Source organism: Ictidomys tridecemlineatus, chromosome 5 (genome assembly GCF_052094955.1).
Source record: "Ictidomys tridecemlineatus isolate mIctTri1 chromosome 5, mIctTri1.hap1, whole genome shotgun sequence".
Classification (NCBI taxonomy): Eukaryota; Metazoa; Chordata; class Mammalia; order Rodentia; family Sciuridae; genus Ictidomys; species Ictidomys tridecemlineatus.
This window is the reverse complement of record NC_135481.1, coordinates 177,864,676-177,881,972: the sequence shown is the minus strand read 5'-3', so window position 1 is coordinate 177,881,972 and position 17,297 is coordinate 177,864,676. Positions and strand designations below refer to the sequence as shown.

Sequence of the window (17,297 nt, the reverse complement as noted above, 5' to 3'; positions counted from 1 at the left end):
CAGTTGAGTGCCTCTGAGTTCAGTTCCTAGTACCAAAAGCAGGGAAAAAAAAAATTAAGATAAACATGGCTTCTCATTTATGAAGCACTGAATATTAGAAAATCTTATAATATTTCTGAAACTAGTCCTATATTGTGTTGTCAACAAAGACCAGAAAAAAAAGGTCAATCTGCATATGAGGCACTAAGTATAATCAGAGTAAGCCAGAAAGAACCTGAGAGATCATATTCGAAACATCCAACAGACAAGTGAGGAAATGAATCCTAGAGAGACTTAAGTGAACTGCCCATGATCACAGAATTTAAGAAATGAAAATTACCATGACTAGACCCCACATACCTTTCCAAAAAGAACTGCTTTGTGAACTTGGGATAAAATCGATACTTTAAGAAATATTTTAAAGATATTTGATATAGAAAATGATCTTTCCCAGCACATTACTTTTTGTAAGGTACCAAATCATTAAAGAAATGAAAGTTAGTCAGGCATGGTGTCACAGGACAGTAATCCCAGTGACTCAAGAGGCTGAAACAGGAGGATCACAAGTTCAAGGCCAGCCTTAGCAATTCAGCAAGGCCCTAAACAACTTACAGATACTCTGTTTCAAAATAAAAAATAACAAGTGCTGGGGATGTAATTCAGTGGTAAAATGCCTCTGGGTTCAATCCCCAGTACCAAAAAGAAATGAAAGTTATGAAAGCTACCTTGTTTCTTTGCTGCAGAGAACACCATTCCTTTTCCTCTTTTCTGTCCTCCATATATTTTCATTTTCATGTCTTTTCACCTGTCATCTTTTAATACTTCTTCCTTTTACCATCTTATTTAACTGTTTTCCTTCTTACCCACTTCCTTTCTAGTATCACTCACAAATCACCCCACCATCTCCTTCCTTTCTCTTCATAATTATCAAAAGAAACAGATTAAGCATACATTTAATAATAGCAAATGGGATACTATGATAAGCATATGACATCCCTAGTCTGTCTCAAGCATTTGTAGGATAGTTAGTTAACAAAATAATATCTTTTTTTTGTTTGTTTTTTGGGTTTTTTGGGGAGGCAGTACTAGGGATTGAACCCTGAGACACTCTAACACTGAGCTACATCCCCAGCCCTTTATATTTTATTTTGAGACAGGGTCTCACAATATTGCTGAGGCTAACCTCAAACTTGCAATCCTCCTGTCTCAGGGAAAGTTTCTGGGATTATAGGCACGTGCCACTCCACCCAGCAATAATGTCATAAATTGTAGATTCATAGTCTTTTCTGAAGATTTAATATGCTTCATTTGACCCTCACAATCATGCCAAGATGGAAGGTAAGAAGCAATACATCTGTGTTAAAGATAATAAATTGAGACTGAACAAGACTAAATAAATTGCCAAGTCACACAGCTTGTCAGTGACAAAATCAAACGAGAATCCAGATCTTTTCTTTCAACTGTTTCTACTATACCATGTTGACTTCTTTTTAATTCCTCCACTTCTTCACCATACATATGCCTGTGTATGGACAAGTTTACAGAGGTAAATATTTATAAAACAGCACTAGTGGAAAAAGTGTGTATATATATAAGGGAGTTATAAAAACAGAAAAGTCAGAGGACCCAGATTAAGAGACGATGCAGTTCACAGGCTTATCCTTGCAAAGGATTTGGGTTACAGATCCAAGTGCAAACTGTCTATTTGTTTCTTCAACCAACTGATGCAGCCAGCATCAACACTGCTCTGTCCCCACATCTCCCACAGCAGTTATATGACCAGGGCTTGCCCTCTGTACCATCCTGTCCCCAAATATCACCCACAGGAATGTCACTGTACCTGAATTTCTCACTGTTCGAGTCACTTCTTTGGGTTAAGGCGTTGTCTCCAGAAGGCCACTGTGAAATGCATGTTACCTGAGAGGGGAAGGAGGGTCCATTAACAAGTTACTCCCATAAAAACATCAGATTTGTGATGACCTTGTGAATCTCACAGAACAAGGTTCTCCCCACCACCACCACACAGGTCTTTAAAAAAAAGGGGGGGGGGAATTTTTGATGGAGCAGGAAGGATAAAAGGACAAGTTAGGGGAAAATGACTCACACACAGTATGGGGTGATACCCATCTGGGTATAATGGACGTGTGCAGCAAAATGAGGATGGCCATATAAACACACATTCCGTCTATAAGGGTCATTGCCTATAAGGACATTTTTTGCAATCTGGAGGAAAATAAAAAGCATTCCAAGGATCCGGGTATAATCAGTTCTGAAAAGAAGCAAAAAAGCTGAGCTGGCAGCAGTTTTCCAAGGACAGTGTACTGCTAGAATGAAGGAGGAAAGGGACAAGAACATCTTCTAGTTAACTGCTTCTAGTTATAAGGATAGTTTCCAATTGAACATTTTTAGCTGAGGGCCAACTTCCCAACCAGAAGGCTAGAAGTCAATTCTGCAAATCCCCTTGCTGATTTATATTGACTCAAAGCCAGTATCACAGCCACAAAAATCAACATGCCTTTTATGAATGCTTATTATGAGCCCAGAATTTGGCTAAACAACACAAATACAGGGGGGAAAAACATAATAACTTTGAATACTTTTCCTTAATTCATTTAAAGGAAACTAATCCCCAAAACCCAAAACTGAGAGGAAAGGGGAACAAGAAAGGAAGTGGAGAAGGGAGGTAGATATTTCCTATCAGGACTAACACAAATTTCTTAAGCCAGAATGAATATAACAAAACTCATATCTGGGCCAAGTTCCTCATTAAATTCTTGCCTAAACAGTTAAGAGGCATAAGCTAGAAATATCTTTTTTTATTGGTATAATTCCAGAATTTCTTTAATAGCACAATTCACCTTGATAAACTGAAGAATACCAAACCAAGAGTTGCAAAACCTGGTTCTAGTTCTAGTTCTGACTCTTAACTTTCTTAGGTAAAATGTGTAATTTTTAAAAAATAAACAGATAATTAAGAGGTTGCCACCAGTCTAAGAATAGAATATAGCTAACATTATAAATCACCTATTAGGCAATTGTCCTCTGGTAGCATCACTAATCAATCAACACTTCCCCACAGAACTCACACAACCAGAATCCCTAACACAGTGTTGCTGGAAGCTATTTCCAGTTAGCCTATAAACCAAAATATATTTGCTACTATGGAGTAGATAATCTCTTCCAACTGTAAAAATCAAATACAAAGTTTCTGTGAGCCAGAAGAAAAACACTTCTAACAAGACTAAATCAATAGTGTTGATAGTCACAAATTTCAGTTCAAACTCCAAATCTGTTCCAAATTACACCTAATTTGGTTCTAATTTCTCAAAGATGCTTATAAACAATTCACTCTGCTATTATTAACATATAGAACCTGTCAATATTATTCAGACATGCTAATGGGTTTTTTGAAAGAAAAAAAAAGGAGCTCTTTATTCAGAAAAAAAAATTATATATATATATGATGAATACATGTGTGTGTGTGTGTGTGTTTACCCAAAAATTTAGCAACACAATTGCACTGGTAGAAAAATAAATCCAACTTCAATCGTATGGTTAAAAATAATAATAAAATATAAAATTTTAAAAAAGAAAAATAAATCCAACTTCTTGATCATTCCTACCTCCAAGCTTTACCACTTCTCAAGACCTAGACTTCTACAACAGTCATTCTTCTACTCTTTCTCTTGTCACCAGAGCCATCTTTCTAAAACACACATGTATTCACATCTCCTTCCTGTCTAAAAATCTGTTATTTCTAAAAACATGAAATTCAAATTTAGAATTATACTTAGAACTGTTCATATTTCATATAGTTGCCTCCTTTTTTTTTTTTTTCTGTTCTCATGTCCCAAAAATGCTCTTTCCCCATTCCAATCCCGGTTTCCCCAGAACCCTTTTTCTCAAATCCCCTGAATATGCACATAACATTAAAGCATTAAGGTGAGTTTCCTCTGCCTGCTCTGTCCTTTTTCCCCACCTCTACCACATTCTATTTATCATGTAAAATGGAACTTCTACTCCAAGCTTTGCCTCCTCCTCTGGCCAAACCCCAAAAAGAACGAGAAACTTTCTTTTCTGTCTCAAAGATTTTTGAGCTGTCCTTGGTATGTCTACAGTTTAGTAGTTCCCAAGATCATCAAAATTACCTGAGGCATGTTTTTAAAATAAATTGGGAGGAGTCAACCCAAACCTACCAATCATATCAGAAATGAGATCCTGGGACTTCTACTTTTAAAAAGCTCCAATTATTCTAGTGGTCAAATCTGGGGATCACAAGTTTATCTCTCTCCCAGTAAGTACAAAGATGTGTGTTTTTTCCAAACAAATAAAGTAATTACTTTTAACAAAATAAAATGAAGAAGTATTCTGCACTTGTTATTTCATATTACATCCCTGTGATATGTACCCTGAAGATGAATGAATTCCTTTTGGACATACATTCACTGTTCAAAAGAGAATTTCCATCTTCATTTCTAAATCTGAAAAATGAAATAACTGCACCTGGAGTAAACTGTGGACTACATAGCATTGACTCTCGCCAGATTTCCAATGAGAACCAAGTTCTTTGCCAATTTTGAGAGTGAAAATGCACTGCCTTTACATACTCAGGATCTATTAGGAATAGATATAGAAAATCCCACTTAAGTGCAATGATAGATGGCTGGCTTGTGTTCCCTAATTTTGAAAGAAAAATCCCCCCCCCAACTTCAAAATAAGTTTACTGCAGCCATTGAAGAGTAGCAGAAAATGTAACAAGATTTGCATACGAAAGTAGCCCAGAAAACAAGCTGACTGACAGGGCAATAGTGAATCTCCGGTACTTTGCAAGTTCACCCGATATGTCTCTAACTTTAGGCCCACGCTCTATCTAGGGTGCACAGACTGACCCTTGTGTTTCTGTTTAAGTCGCGGCCTGGAACTAAGTCTGAAAAGTTTAATTCCCTACTTAAAAGTCATATCCTCATCAAGTTTCGACCCTCCGAATGGTTCACGGCTACTTTTTTCTTTGCTCTGCCAAAGAAAAGGGCACTCTCAGGAAGAAGGACAGTGACAGCTCCACGTCTGCAAAAGTCGGCGCCGTGGCGGCGGGCGCCAGGGACGGCGTCCAGGCCGGGACCACCGCGCTAGGGGACAATGGAGAGAAGAGGGGAGTGGAAGAGAGAACGGGAGGCAGCCGCCGTGTCGGGCTCTCCCTGCGAGAGGGGGCTTGGAAAACTCTCGGGAAAGCCAGCCAGGTGGCAGGTGGGCCCGGCCGCCGCCCCTCAGAGAGCCACGTCGCCCGGGCGGGCCGCTGCAGCCGGGCCCCGCGCGTAGGCCAGACTGCTGGAGAGTGGCCCCCGGGCGCGGCAGAGGGGCGCGGGGCCGGACCCTGCCCACGTCCGACACAGCCCGGCCCTCTCACAACTTGCAGCCGGCCAGGCGAGGGGCTCCAGGCGCCTCGACCAGGCACTGCCTCTCGGGGCGTCGGGCTGGCCCCCCCACCCCTGCCCAGCCCGGGCCACCAGCCCAAGCTCCCCGCGCCCCCCACGGGCACCGGCTCTGAGAGAGGAAGGAGCAGCCACCGCTAGGGCGCCCCGGCTTGAGCGCCGCATTCATCTCCCCTTCCTTCCCCCAGGCACTCTCATCCAGGCTCCCTCCGGTCCCCAGAACGGCTCCCAGTCCGCCCGCGGGTGTTTACCGGGACTTGGGGCGGCGGCGAATCTTCAGTCCCTTCGACTAAGATGGCAGCCGGTCCCGAGCCCCGACCACAGCGACTAGACCAAGTTAGCGGCCAGTGCGCAGGCTCCTTCCCTCGGAATCGGTCCGGACTACAAGCCCCAGCAGGCCTTGCGCGCCAAATCACTAAGTTTTCCCACCTCCAGGTGAGAGGGACCTTGAGTTGTTCGCGGCAACTTCAGGATTTTTTTTTTTTTTTTTTTAACATCTGCCTTACCAGAACCCTTAAAGACTATACTTGTGATGTCCAAACTCTAGTGTGCATTAGAATCACCTGAAGGGCATTTTAAAAGTTAGATTGCTGGGCCCCACCCCCAATTTCTGATTTGGATTGGGATTTCATAATTTGCATTTGTAACAAGTTGTCTGATGATGCTACTGACAGCTGGGATCACAATTTGAGATCACATTGGATTATAGTCCTTAGGAATGTACACTTCGGAGACACATATGATTGGGTTAAAATCCTCCTTTCTCCGCCCTTTTAACAGGGTGTTCTTAGGGATGATAACAATTTATTGGTGCCAACATGGCAGGTATTAAAGAACGGAACAGCGAGCAACCTCCCGTAATCCTCACAACAGACCTGTGAGAAAAGTACACCGTTATTACCCCCATTTTACAGGTCCATAAACCAAATCGCAACCTGGATAGGAACACAGGCAGAGGCTTCCAGAGTCGCTCTTCTTAACCTCCTTTGTGGATTCTGAGAATAGAACTGTACAAGTACAACTCAGAGGCACGACTAAGTGTTCAGAAATTAGTGACCTTTGCTATTATTGTTTATTCTGTTTCCTCCTAAGGAAGTAACGTTTTACCATCTGTGATGTCATTTACACTTTTCAAGTACTTTTGAAACTGTCTTGTCCATGTTTCTTTCCTACATTATGTCTTAGGAGAACTTTTTAAAATCATATATTCCTGGTCCCTTACCCCATTCAGATTCTATAGGGCAGTAGTTTTCAAACTTTACTACTCATTAGGATCACCCAGAAAGTTTTTTAAACCATAGATTGCTGGTCCCCATCACCAGAGTTTCTGATTCACTGGTCTGAGCAGACCCTGAGAACTTGCTTTTCTTCCCCCTGCTGTTCTGGATTGAACATTGAACTGAGCTATAAACCCCAACCCAAGAATTTGCATTTTTTAACCAAGGTCCACATTAGCAGAATCACTGCACTAAGGCATGTTTCTCAACACCCCCCCCAAGAAGCATTTTTAAACATATTTTCCTCCTAATCATCCTCTCCCTGAAATTTTAATCTTATAGCATAGTACATATCTATTTATGTGTTTTAGACATGAAAGAGTAAAATAAATAATTCTTATATACCCACAACCAATATTTGTCCTGTTAAGAATTATGCTGTAAGAAAGCCAGACTTGGTTGCACATGCCTGTAACCTCAGCAACTCCTCAGAAAACTGAGGCATGAGGATTGCAATTTCCAGACCAGCCTGAGTAATTTAGTGAGACCCTGTCTCAAAATAAAAAATAAAAATAAAAAGGACTAGAAATGTATTTCAGTAGCAAAGAGCCCCTGGGTTCAATCTCTAGTAAACCCTCCGCGCGCGCACACACACACACACACACACACACACACATACACACACACACACAAACACACATTTTTTTAAAAAGATTATGCTCTAGGGCTGGGGTTGTGGATAAGTAGTAGAGTACCTGCCTAGCAGGTGTATGAGGCACTGGATTTGATCCTCAGCACCACATAAAAATAAATAAATAGAATAAATTTCTATAAACAACTAAAAATAAAGAAATGCTCTATGGGTTGGGGATGTGACTCAGTGGTAGAGCACTTGACTATGCATGAGAACTTGGGTTTAATAGAACCACTAAAAAAAATTATGCTGTTGGGCTGAGGTTATGGCTCAGTGCTCAGGCACTTGCCTCACACGTGTGAGGCACTGGGTTCAATCCTCAGCGCCTCATAAAAATAAGTAAATAAATAAAGATATTGTGTCCATCTACAACTAAAAATTTTTTTTAAAAAATTATGCTGTAAGGGAATCTGGATTTTCTTCGGTGATTCTTGTCACCAGGCAATTTTGGGAAACGTAGCAATCCTTTCAGGTATGAAATATCTGTATGAGTATTAGAGAAGAAAACTGTCTAAATGAAATGAACTGGTCCGAGAACCAGTCAAAGAACTAGGAACCAAAGATCCAACTAGCTCCTTGTTGTCTATAATTTTAAAAACTTGTATGTTACCACAAAATGACCGAGGCGGGCACAAACTTCACGGGTCAGCACAGCCTTTATTCAGCATCTGATAAACCCACTTTCCTGATGGAAAATGAGCACTGACCAAAGGAGGAATCTGTGCTTATATATGTTACACTGAAAGGTGACCTAATTATTGACAGAGTGTGGCAGTTTGGACACTCAGGAAATAACTTGTGAGAATTTGAAATTTGTCTTAATGGGCAGTGTTTTTACTTGGGGAAGAATGGAGGGTCTGGGGTCAGTGTTCAGTGCTTATCTCTTCAAGGTCCCATTGTACCATCACTGGGAAAAGATTTATTTGCGAAAGGATCAATGCTTTAGCTTCCTCCCAGAAACAGCCATTTTAAACTTGATGGATATCTCCTTCCCAGAGATTGTCTTGTCACTGGATGATGTTTGTTTCCTTCCCAGGAATTGTCCTGTCACTGGGAAAGAATGTATTGGCAAAAGATCAATGTTACCAATGTGTTGCCTTCTTCCTCACTCCCTCTTCCTAGGCCACACTATTTTGGGGGTTTTGATCTTCCATATCTTTTACTGTATAACATTTGGAAAAATTAAGATGTTAGAAGTCAGGACAGTGATTAGCCTTTGAAAGGAGGTAGTACCAGGAAGGAGACACAAAAGGGCTTGTTCTCTGCCCTGATCTGGGTGACCAGGCATGCTCATTTTGTGAAAATTCATCAAGATGTATATTTATTTGTGCATTTTTCTCTATTTACATTATATATCAATAAGAGTTTACAAAAACAAATATATGCTTTAAATATATATTAATTTTGTTCCAAAAATGCATCTCCTTTGAAAGATATGGAAAATGACAATCACTGGGAAGAAGACAAACATTAATCTTTTCCGGGTGACAATGAACCCTAGAGGAAGAAGATAAGCAATGAGCGCTGGGCTCGAGACTCTTCATCCTTTCCCAGAAAAAATGGGTTTCAGACTTTTACAGGCTGTTTTATGACGTCCCAAACCAACATGTTCTGTTGAAGTCTGCAATGATTAAGTCATCCTCATTGTAACCTATAAAACACAGACCCCTCTTGTAACCAGTCACCATTTTCTCCCTTGAAAATGTGCCATATGTCATTCCACCACTGCTTAAAAAAGACAGCTTGCTGATCCGAGGTCTGCTCCCATTTTCAGTTATTTTTGCTTATATCCTTCTACTACATGCCAAAGATCCTCAGACTTTAAATGCATCAGAATCACTTGGAAAACTTGTACAGATTGCCAGGCATCACTCCTAGAATTATTGCCCCACCCCAACTACTGGGGAATAAACCTAGCATCTCAAGCTTACTAGGCATGATCTAGTAAGCTATTTCCAGCCTTCCCCAGAATTAATTTCTTTCTTTCCTTCCTTTCTCTCATTCTCTCACTCTTTTACTCAGAGGCACTTTACCACTGAGCTAAATCCCCTGCCCTTTTTTTTTTTTAATTTTCTAAAATTTTTATTTTGATTCGGGGTCTCTCCTTGCTAAGTTGCTAAGACTGGCCTCAAATTGCAAACCTCCGGACTCAAGTCTCTGGGATTATAGTCATGCACCACTGTGTTGGTTCTTTTTCATTTTCTTTCTTTCTTTCTTTTTTTCTTTTTTCTTCTCCTTTTGGTGCTAGAGATTGAATCCAGGCACTCAGGCATACTAGGCACAGGCATATATTGTGCCACGGAGCTACACCCTCTGTCCCAACCCCCAGAATTCCAGAGCCAGGAAGTTCTAGGATCAGACCCCAAACTGAGCATTTCTAACAAGTTCCCAGGCAATGTTGATGCTCAGGGATCCCATTTTGAGAACTACTAGACTATGCTATCATAATCTTGTTAATCCCAACAGCTATGATCTGGGAGACAGTGCTCTAGCAAGAGTTAATAATTTAGGTTTCCAAGGTATATGGATCAAAAATCCAGTCCTTCTCTCCACAACTTGCTTGCCTCTGGAAGATCAATTTTTTTTAATTTTTTTAATATTTTTTAGTTTTCGGCGGACAGAACATCTTTGTTTTGTATGTGGTGCTGAGGATGGAACCCGGGCCGCATGCATGCCAGGCGAGCACGCTACAGCTTGAGCCACATTCCCAGCTCTGGAAGATCAATATTAGGGAGACTAAAGTTTGTGGGAAGAAAATCAGTTTTATTTACTGGGACCAGCATCCTGGAAAGATGGGGTGGGGAGCACTATTGCCTCAGAGCACTATTTTAGGGAATTCAGAGGCGCATGGGGCTTTTATAGGGAAGGAAAGGAGTGATAGGCAGGAAGGCTAAGTGGGGGTTGGGGGTAGTGCTGTCTTCCAATTCTAGGGCTTGTATTTGCCCCCCCCCAATCAACTTTGACCTCCAAGGACTAGTTACAAACATATTCTTTTTCTACAAGTTCCATCACAGCAATGTAAATGCTTTGTATTAGGAGATGCACAGAATTAAAGAAGGGGAGCAGTTTACAAATCCTGATGTCATCTGAGGGTCAGATGTTCTGGATTCTGTAAATCTAAAGAAAAATTATTTAGCAACTAATGTCTTAACCATTTAGGTGCAGCTTTCCTTTAGAATTTAGAATGCCAGGCAAAGGGAGGAGAAAAAAAGAAACTGCCAAGAAAGACTCTCAAAGGAGCAGCCACTACTGTTACATTGCTTTGGGGGTCTTGGACAATTCACCTGGACCTCAGTATCCAAATCTCTATGAAAATAATGAATTCTACCTCTAGGGTGCTGTGAAGATTCAAGGAGATTCAGGGCAGGTACTTGATGGTTCTCCAGGGAGAAGCTAAGTCCCCCAATCCCAGCCATGCCATTTCCTCATTTTTTCATGCTGTATGGCTTTTTCTTCCAGGTTCCTTGATCCAGAACTCAGATCTGTTAAAAAAAAAAAAAATACAGGAACAGTGGGTGATAATGCCTTGTGCCACCTTCACCCTCCTTCTGCTCAGAACACCTGGGTCATCTGATGTCCTGGGTGCTAAACCTGGGCTGGGAGCCTGGAAGAGTCTGAGACCAGCAAAGGAAGGAGGTTCCAAGGCCTCTTGGAAGAGGAGGAGGGAAAGAAGCTGGTCGCAGAGCTGGAAGGACTTGGGAGAGAAACCCCAGCGGCCCACATGCCGCCTGTCACTTACCAGCTTTCCCTGCAGAACACTTAGTCATGAGGCTGTCCCCTTCTTCCCTGGATCCGCTCTGCTTTCAATTGCCAGAGGCAGCAAAAGACTTGAAAAGCTGTGTGTTAATGGAGAGAAGACACTGGACCAGGCTTCAGAGAACCTGAGATGTGGATCCAAAGAGACTATTTAAGACCTGATGCCATAGCTCTATTATTTTCTCTCTTTGAGGCTGTTTCCTCATCTGCAAAATGAGGTTTGCAAGTTCTGCCCCAGATAGGGTTGCCAGATTTAGAAAGTAAAAATATAGAATGCCCTGTTCAATTTGAATTTTGAATTAACAATGGATAATACTATAAACATGGTCAAATATTGCATGTAACTTACTTGTGATAAAATTTTTTTCACTCTCTAAAAAAATCCTGTATGTACTTGGGCACTGCTGTTTCCAGTAGTAATCAGGGATAGTAAATATAAATGCCTCCAAGTAAAATAAAAAAATAACATCTAATGTTTATTTTCTACACTGTAATTACTAAATGGTGTCCTAAGTGTTTCATATGCACTCCCTTATCAAATACTCACCCCAACCAGTGTTCCCAGTTTCCTCATCTATAAAATGGAGATAGTGTACTCACTTCATTAGCAGATATGCTAAAATGGAATAATACAGAGAAAATTAGCATTGTCCCTGCACAAGGATGTCATGCAAGTTCATGAAGCCATTCTTTTTCTTTCTTTTTTTTTTTTTCTTGGTACTGGGGGCTGAACCCAGGGATGATTTACCACTGAGCTACATCACAGCCCTTTTTATTTTTATTTTGAGAAAGGATCTTGCTAAGTTGCTGAGGCTGACCTTGAACTTGGAATCCTCCTGCCTCAGCCTCCCAAGTTGCTGGGATTACAGGCATGTGCCACTAATGGATGCACATTCCATATTTTAAAAGAACTAAAATCAGCATACTACTGTGATACATGCATACCAATGTTTATAGCAGCGCAATTCACAACAGCCAAATTGTGGAACCAGCATTGGTGTTTGACAAATGGAAAAAGAAAACATGGTATATATACACAATGGAGTTTTACTCAGCCATGAAAAAAGAATGAAATTATGTCATTTGCTGGCAAATGGATGGAGCTGGAAAACATCAGGCGAAATAAAATAAGCCAGACTCAGACAGCCAAGGGTCAAATGTTTTATCTCATATTGAAGCTAGAGAGAGGGAGGGAGAAAGAAAAATAAGTTAAAAAAATGAATCTCACAAAAATAGAAGAGAAACCAATAGAGTTGAGGAAGAAGACTGAGAGGGAGAGAGAAGGGGATACATGGGGAACTACTGGGGACAAAATCTACCAAATTATGCTATGATCATATACACATATACCACAATGAAACATATATATATTTATAATGCACTAATTAAAATAATAATGAGGGGCTGGAGTTATGGCTCAGCAGAAGAGCTCACAGATGCGAGGTCCTGGGTTCGATCCTCAGCACCACATAAAAAATAAATAAATAAAATAAAGGTATTGTGTCTGACTACAACTTACAACTAAAAAATAAATATTTTTTAAAAATAATAATGAAAATGAGAATAGTAATGTGCCCTATCTTGAGGATTGTTGTGAGGATTAAATTAGCTAGTACATGAAAAACACTTAGAACAAGGCCAGGCAAACACTCAATAAGCAATAGCTGTAATTTACCCCATTATGCAGATGGGGAAACCGAGTCTCAGAGAGGCAAAGTAACCAACCTATAGTAACATAGCTAGCAAGTGGCAGAATCGGTTCCCCCTTTTCTTGTTTTCAAATCTGTGGTCTTTCTTCCAGTAAAGCACCATCAGCCCGTGTCTACACAATCACTTTTTTTTTTCTTGAGTTCTCACTGAAGATGTGAACTCAACCAGAGTCTGCCTTTTAAAAAAAGAAAAGAACTCAGGAGGCTGAGACAGGAATTCAAAGCCAGCCTCAGCAAAAGTGAGGTGCTAAGCAACTCAGTGAAACTCTGTCTCTATATAAAATACGAAATAGGGCTGGGGTTGTGGCTCAGCGGTAGAGTGCTTGCCTTATACATGCGAGGCCCTGGGTTCGATCCTCAGCACCACATTAAAAAAAATACATAAGTAAAATAAAAATAAATATTAAAAAAAAGCAGGGGGCGGGGGGGGGGTGTAGCTGGGGATGTGACTTGAGCAGTATAAAGCGCCCCTGGGTTAGATCCCTAGTACTCCCCCTCCAAAAAAAAAAAAAGAAAAGAAAAGAAAGAAAGAAAGAAATAGAAAACAAAAGAAAGAAAAAGATTAAAAGCACACCTACAGATTCCTCAAGCAAAAATAGAATCAAGCAACCAGCATCCAGGTCACCTTATGCAAGCTGGGAAGGTATCAGATTGAAACACTCCCAGGAATCTCAGAACTCAAACTTGATTCAGGTAAACTTCTCCTGACTGGGAGTAAGGTATAATTAGAAATATGCAAATGTATGACTTTGTTCAGTGCTTGAGGACCTTATAGATTTGGATGGAGGAGGGGCAGGTTCCACAAGGTCAACTGGTCCAGTCACCTGGGTTCAGGCTGTTTCCTCATCTTCAAGAAGGAGTAGAGGTAATGCCTTACCTCTTAGGTTTATGAAGGGAGGACAAAATAAGAACTGACACAGGAGAGGCCCAAGTGTGCAGTAAAAGTTAGAGTTTGGTTTTTCAGATGTGGCAACTGTGTCCAAAAGCCATTAGGTGACCAATTTGAGATCAGCTAGTAACTGGTAGCACTAGAATTCAAATTTGGCAGTCCAACTCTAGGGCCCTCACCCTTCACAGTTAAGCCAAAGTCTTTCAAGGGGCTATGCATCGATGGATGTATAAAAGATGATTTTAATAGTGCCATAAATGGTCATTCAAAACAAGCCAGGCAAGGTGGTGCACACCAGTAATCCCAGCAACTCAGGAGGCTGAGGCAGGAGAATCAAAGCCAGCCTCAGTAAAAGCAAGGTGCTAAGCAACTCAGTGAAACCCTGTCTCTAAATAAATTACAAAATAGGGCTGGGGATGTAGCTCAGTGGCTCAGTATTCAAAACAAAACCACAAAATACTTTGACAAAAAATTTTAAAGATATATAAAATAAGAGAAAATAAGCCAAGTACAGTGACACATACCTGTAATTCCAGCTACTTGAGAGGCTGAGGCAAGAGGATTGTAAATTCAAGACCAATTTGGGCAATTTAGAGAGACCCTGTCTCAAAATAAAAAATAAAAAGGGCTGGGGATAAGTTTGGTGGTAAGCACCTCTGCAGAAAGAAAGAAAAGAAATAAAAAGAAAGAACAGAAAATGCAGAATGACTAAAAAGCACATGACAAGATGCCCAACTTTGTTAGTCATAAGTTAAATGTAAATTAAAACCACAACAGGATGCCATTTTACACCCACTAGAATAGTTATAATAATGAGACAATAACAATATTAACAAGAATGTGGAGAATTAGAAGTCTCAAATATTGCTGATAGGAATACAAAAAAAGATACAACCATTTTGGAAAACTGTTTGGCAGCTTTTTTAAAAACTTAAACACAAATTTATCATACAACCCAGTAATTCTACTTCTACGCAGCTATCCAAGGAAAATGAAAAAAAATATACCCAGAAAAGACGAATCTTCAATGATAGAAAGTACATGAGTGTTTGGTCTGGGGATGTGGCTCAAGCAGTAGCGATGCGTGCAGCCAGGGTTTGATCCTCAGCACCACATACAAACAAAGATGTTGTGTCTGCGGAAAAAACTAAAGAATAATTATTAAAAATTTTTTTTTAAAGTATGTGAGTGGTTACCTGGGGCAGGGAGGTAGAATGGGATTGAGGGTAGGAATTGGGATTTCATTGTAAACAGCCATGAGAGATCTTACCAGAGTGAGGAAAATCTTCTAATGGATTGCACAGCTCAAGAAATTTACTATAAATTGGGCCGGTGGTGCATGCCTGTAATCCCAGCTACTTGGGAGCTGAGACAGGGGGATCGAAAGTTTGAGGCCAGCCTTGGCAATTTAGCAAGACCTTGTCTTAAAATTTAAAAATAAAATTTTTTAAAGGACAGGGGAGTTGGGCATGGTGGTGTATTCCTGTAATCCCAGTAGTTTGAGAGGCTGAGGCAGGAGGATCAAGAGTTCAAAGCCAGCCTCAGGAATTTAGCGAGGCCCTAAGCAACTCAGTGAGACCCTGTCTCTAAATAAAATACAAAAAGGGCTGGGGATGTGGCTCAGCGGTCAAGTGCCCCTGAGTTCAATCCCTGGTACCAAAAAAAAAAAAAAAAAGATAGGAAGGATAGGGGATTTGGCTCAGTGGTAGAGTGCTTCTGGGTTTAATCCCAGAATTTAGGAGGAAAAAAAAAAGAGAAAAAGAAACTTACTATAAACCACTGGACTGTATATTTTAAATGGGTGAATTTTATGGTATTACAATTATACCTCTTCAAAGTTATCTTAGAAGACAATTATCCTAAAATGTTCAACATCTTTAGCAATAAGGGAAATGCAAATCAAAATGACACAATTTCATCTCACCCAGTTAGAATGGCAACCATCAAGAACACAAATAACATGGCTAGGGTTGTAGCTCAGTGATGGAATACTTGCCTCACATGTATGAGGCACTGGGTTCAATTCTTAGCACCACATAAAAAATAAGTAAAATTAAGGTGTTGTGTTCATCTTTCATATATAACAAAAAAAAATAAATAATTTTTTTGGGGGGGGTACTGGGGATTGAATCCAACCACTGAGCCACATCCCTAGCCCTTTTTACATTTTATTTAGATACAAGTCTTGCTAAATTGCTTAAAGCCTCACTAAGTTGCCAAAGCTGGCTTTGAACTTGCAATCCTCCTGCCTCAGCCTCCAGAACTGCTGGGATTATAGGCATGCACTGCTGTGCCGTCTAAAAATTTATTTATAAAAGAATACAAATAACAATAATTGCTGGCCAGAATGCAGAGGAGGGGTACACATGGTTGGTGGGACTGCACATTAATAAAACCACTTTAGAAAATAGTATGGAGATTCCTTAAAAAACTAGGAATGGCCAAAGCAGGTGGCACAGGACTGTAATCCCAGTGGGTTGGGAGGCTGAATCAGAAGGATCATGAGTTCAAAGCCAGCCTCAGCAAAAGCCAGGTGCTAAGCAACTCAGTAAGACCCTGTCTCTAAATAAATATACAAGGCTGAGGATGTGGCTCAGTGGTTGTGTGCCCCTGAGTTTCATCCCCAGTAACCAAAAAACAAAACAAAACAAAAAAAGAGTGGAACCAACATATGACCCAGCTATCCCACTTCTTGGTATTTATTCAAAAGAACTAAAATCAGCATACTATAGTGATATGTATATATATTTTTTTCTTAATATTTATAGCAGCACAAGTCACCATAGCCAAGTTATGGAACCAGCCTAGTTGTCTGTCATGGATGAAGAAAACATGGTATATTTACACAACGGAGTTTTACTTGGTCAAAAAAAAAGAATGAAATTGTTTTATTGTCTGATAAACATATGGAACTGGAGAAAATCACACTAAGTGAAATAAGCCAGACTCAGAGCCAAAGTTCAAATTTTTCCACTCATATGCACAAGCTAGAGAAAAATAAGGAACAAAGAAAGGTGGGGGAGGAGTCTTATGAAAATAAACAGGAGAATATTGGAGGTGAGGGAGGGGATTGAGGGGAAGAGTGGAGGGGCAGGAAAGGATATTGCTGAATGAAATTGACCAAGTTATTCTATGTGCACATATGAATACATTGCAATGAATTCTACTTTTATATATAACTCTAGTTATATATAAAACTATAAAAATTATAGAACACTATTATAGAATACTAAATGTTACAAAAATCAGTAGAGAAGGGGGAGGGGATAAAGTTAAGGGGAGGGGAGGGGATAAAGTTAGAGGGGAGGGGAGGGGAGGGGGGCTGGAGTTGTGGCTCAGTGGTAGAGCACTTGCCTAGCACACATGAGACACTAGGTTAAATCCTCAGCACCACCTAAAAATAATAAATAAATAAATAAAGATATTTTGTCTGTCCACATTAAAATTAGAGAGAGAGAGAGAGAGAGGCGGGAGAGAAAAGAAAAGTACTAGGGATTGAAAATGAGAAAATTATATTACATGCATTTATGATTATGTCAAAATGAACCCCATTATCACATAAAACTATAATGAACTAATAAAAACATTTAAAAGAGAAGAAATACATAGGCTAGCTGGGAACAG

The 17,297-nt window shown here is 40.3% G+C and overlaps 1 protein-coding gene, 1 long non-coding RNA gene and 1 other non-coding gene across 5 annotated transcripts in view; 1 reads left to right on the top strand and 2 right to left on the bottom strand.

Moving 5' to 3' along the window:
• Nucleotides 1-5,805, bottom strand: part of Itch (itchy E3 ubiquitin protein ligase) — a 122,257-nt gene extending 116,452 nt beyond the window's left edge. Inside the window, exons 1-2 of one of the 3 annotated variants that reach the window (XM_005329914.5) lie at nucleotides 5,660-5,805; nucleotides 1,820-1,896 (exon numbers count right to left, since the gene is read on the bottom strand). The gene's annotated coding sequence lies outside the window, so the exon portion shown is untranslated. Of the gene's footprint in view, nucleotides 1-1,819; nucleotides 1,897-2,083; nucleotides 2,105-5,659 lie in introns of those variants that run through there. The other 2 variants (XM_040276584.2, XM_040276585.2) reach the window with 2 other exon arrangements.
• A 4,256-nt stretch (nucleotides 5,806-10,061) lies between these two features.
• LOC144378113 (uncharacterized) lies at nucleotides 10,062-16,884 on the bottom strand. Its single transcript, XR_013439655.1, has 5 exons — nucleotides 14,681-16,884; nucleotides 14,198-14,274; nucleotides 11,623-11,691; nucleotides 11,059-11,200; nucleotides 10,062-10,801 (listed from the first exon to the last, which is right to left on the bottom strand). It is a non-coding gene; the product is annotated as an uncharacterized LOC144378113 (long non-coding RNA).
• LOC120886964 (U6 spliceosomal RNA) lies at nucleotides 11,668-11,773 on the top strand. The gene has a single exon (XR_005730147.1). It is a non-coding gene; the product is annotated as a U6 spliceosomal RNA (small nuclear RNA).
• Nucleotides 16,885-17,297: the final 413 nt, after the last annotated feature.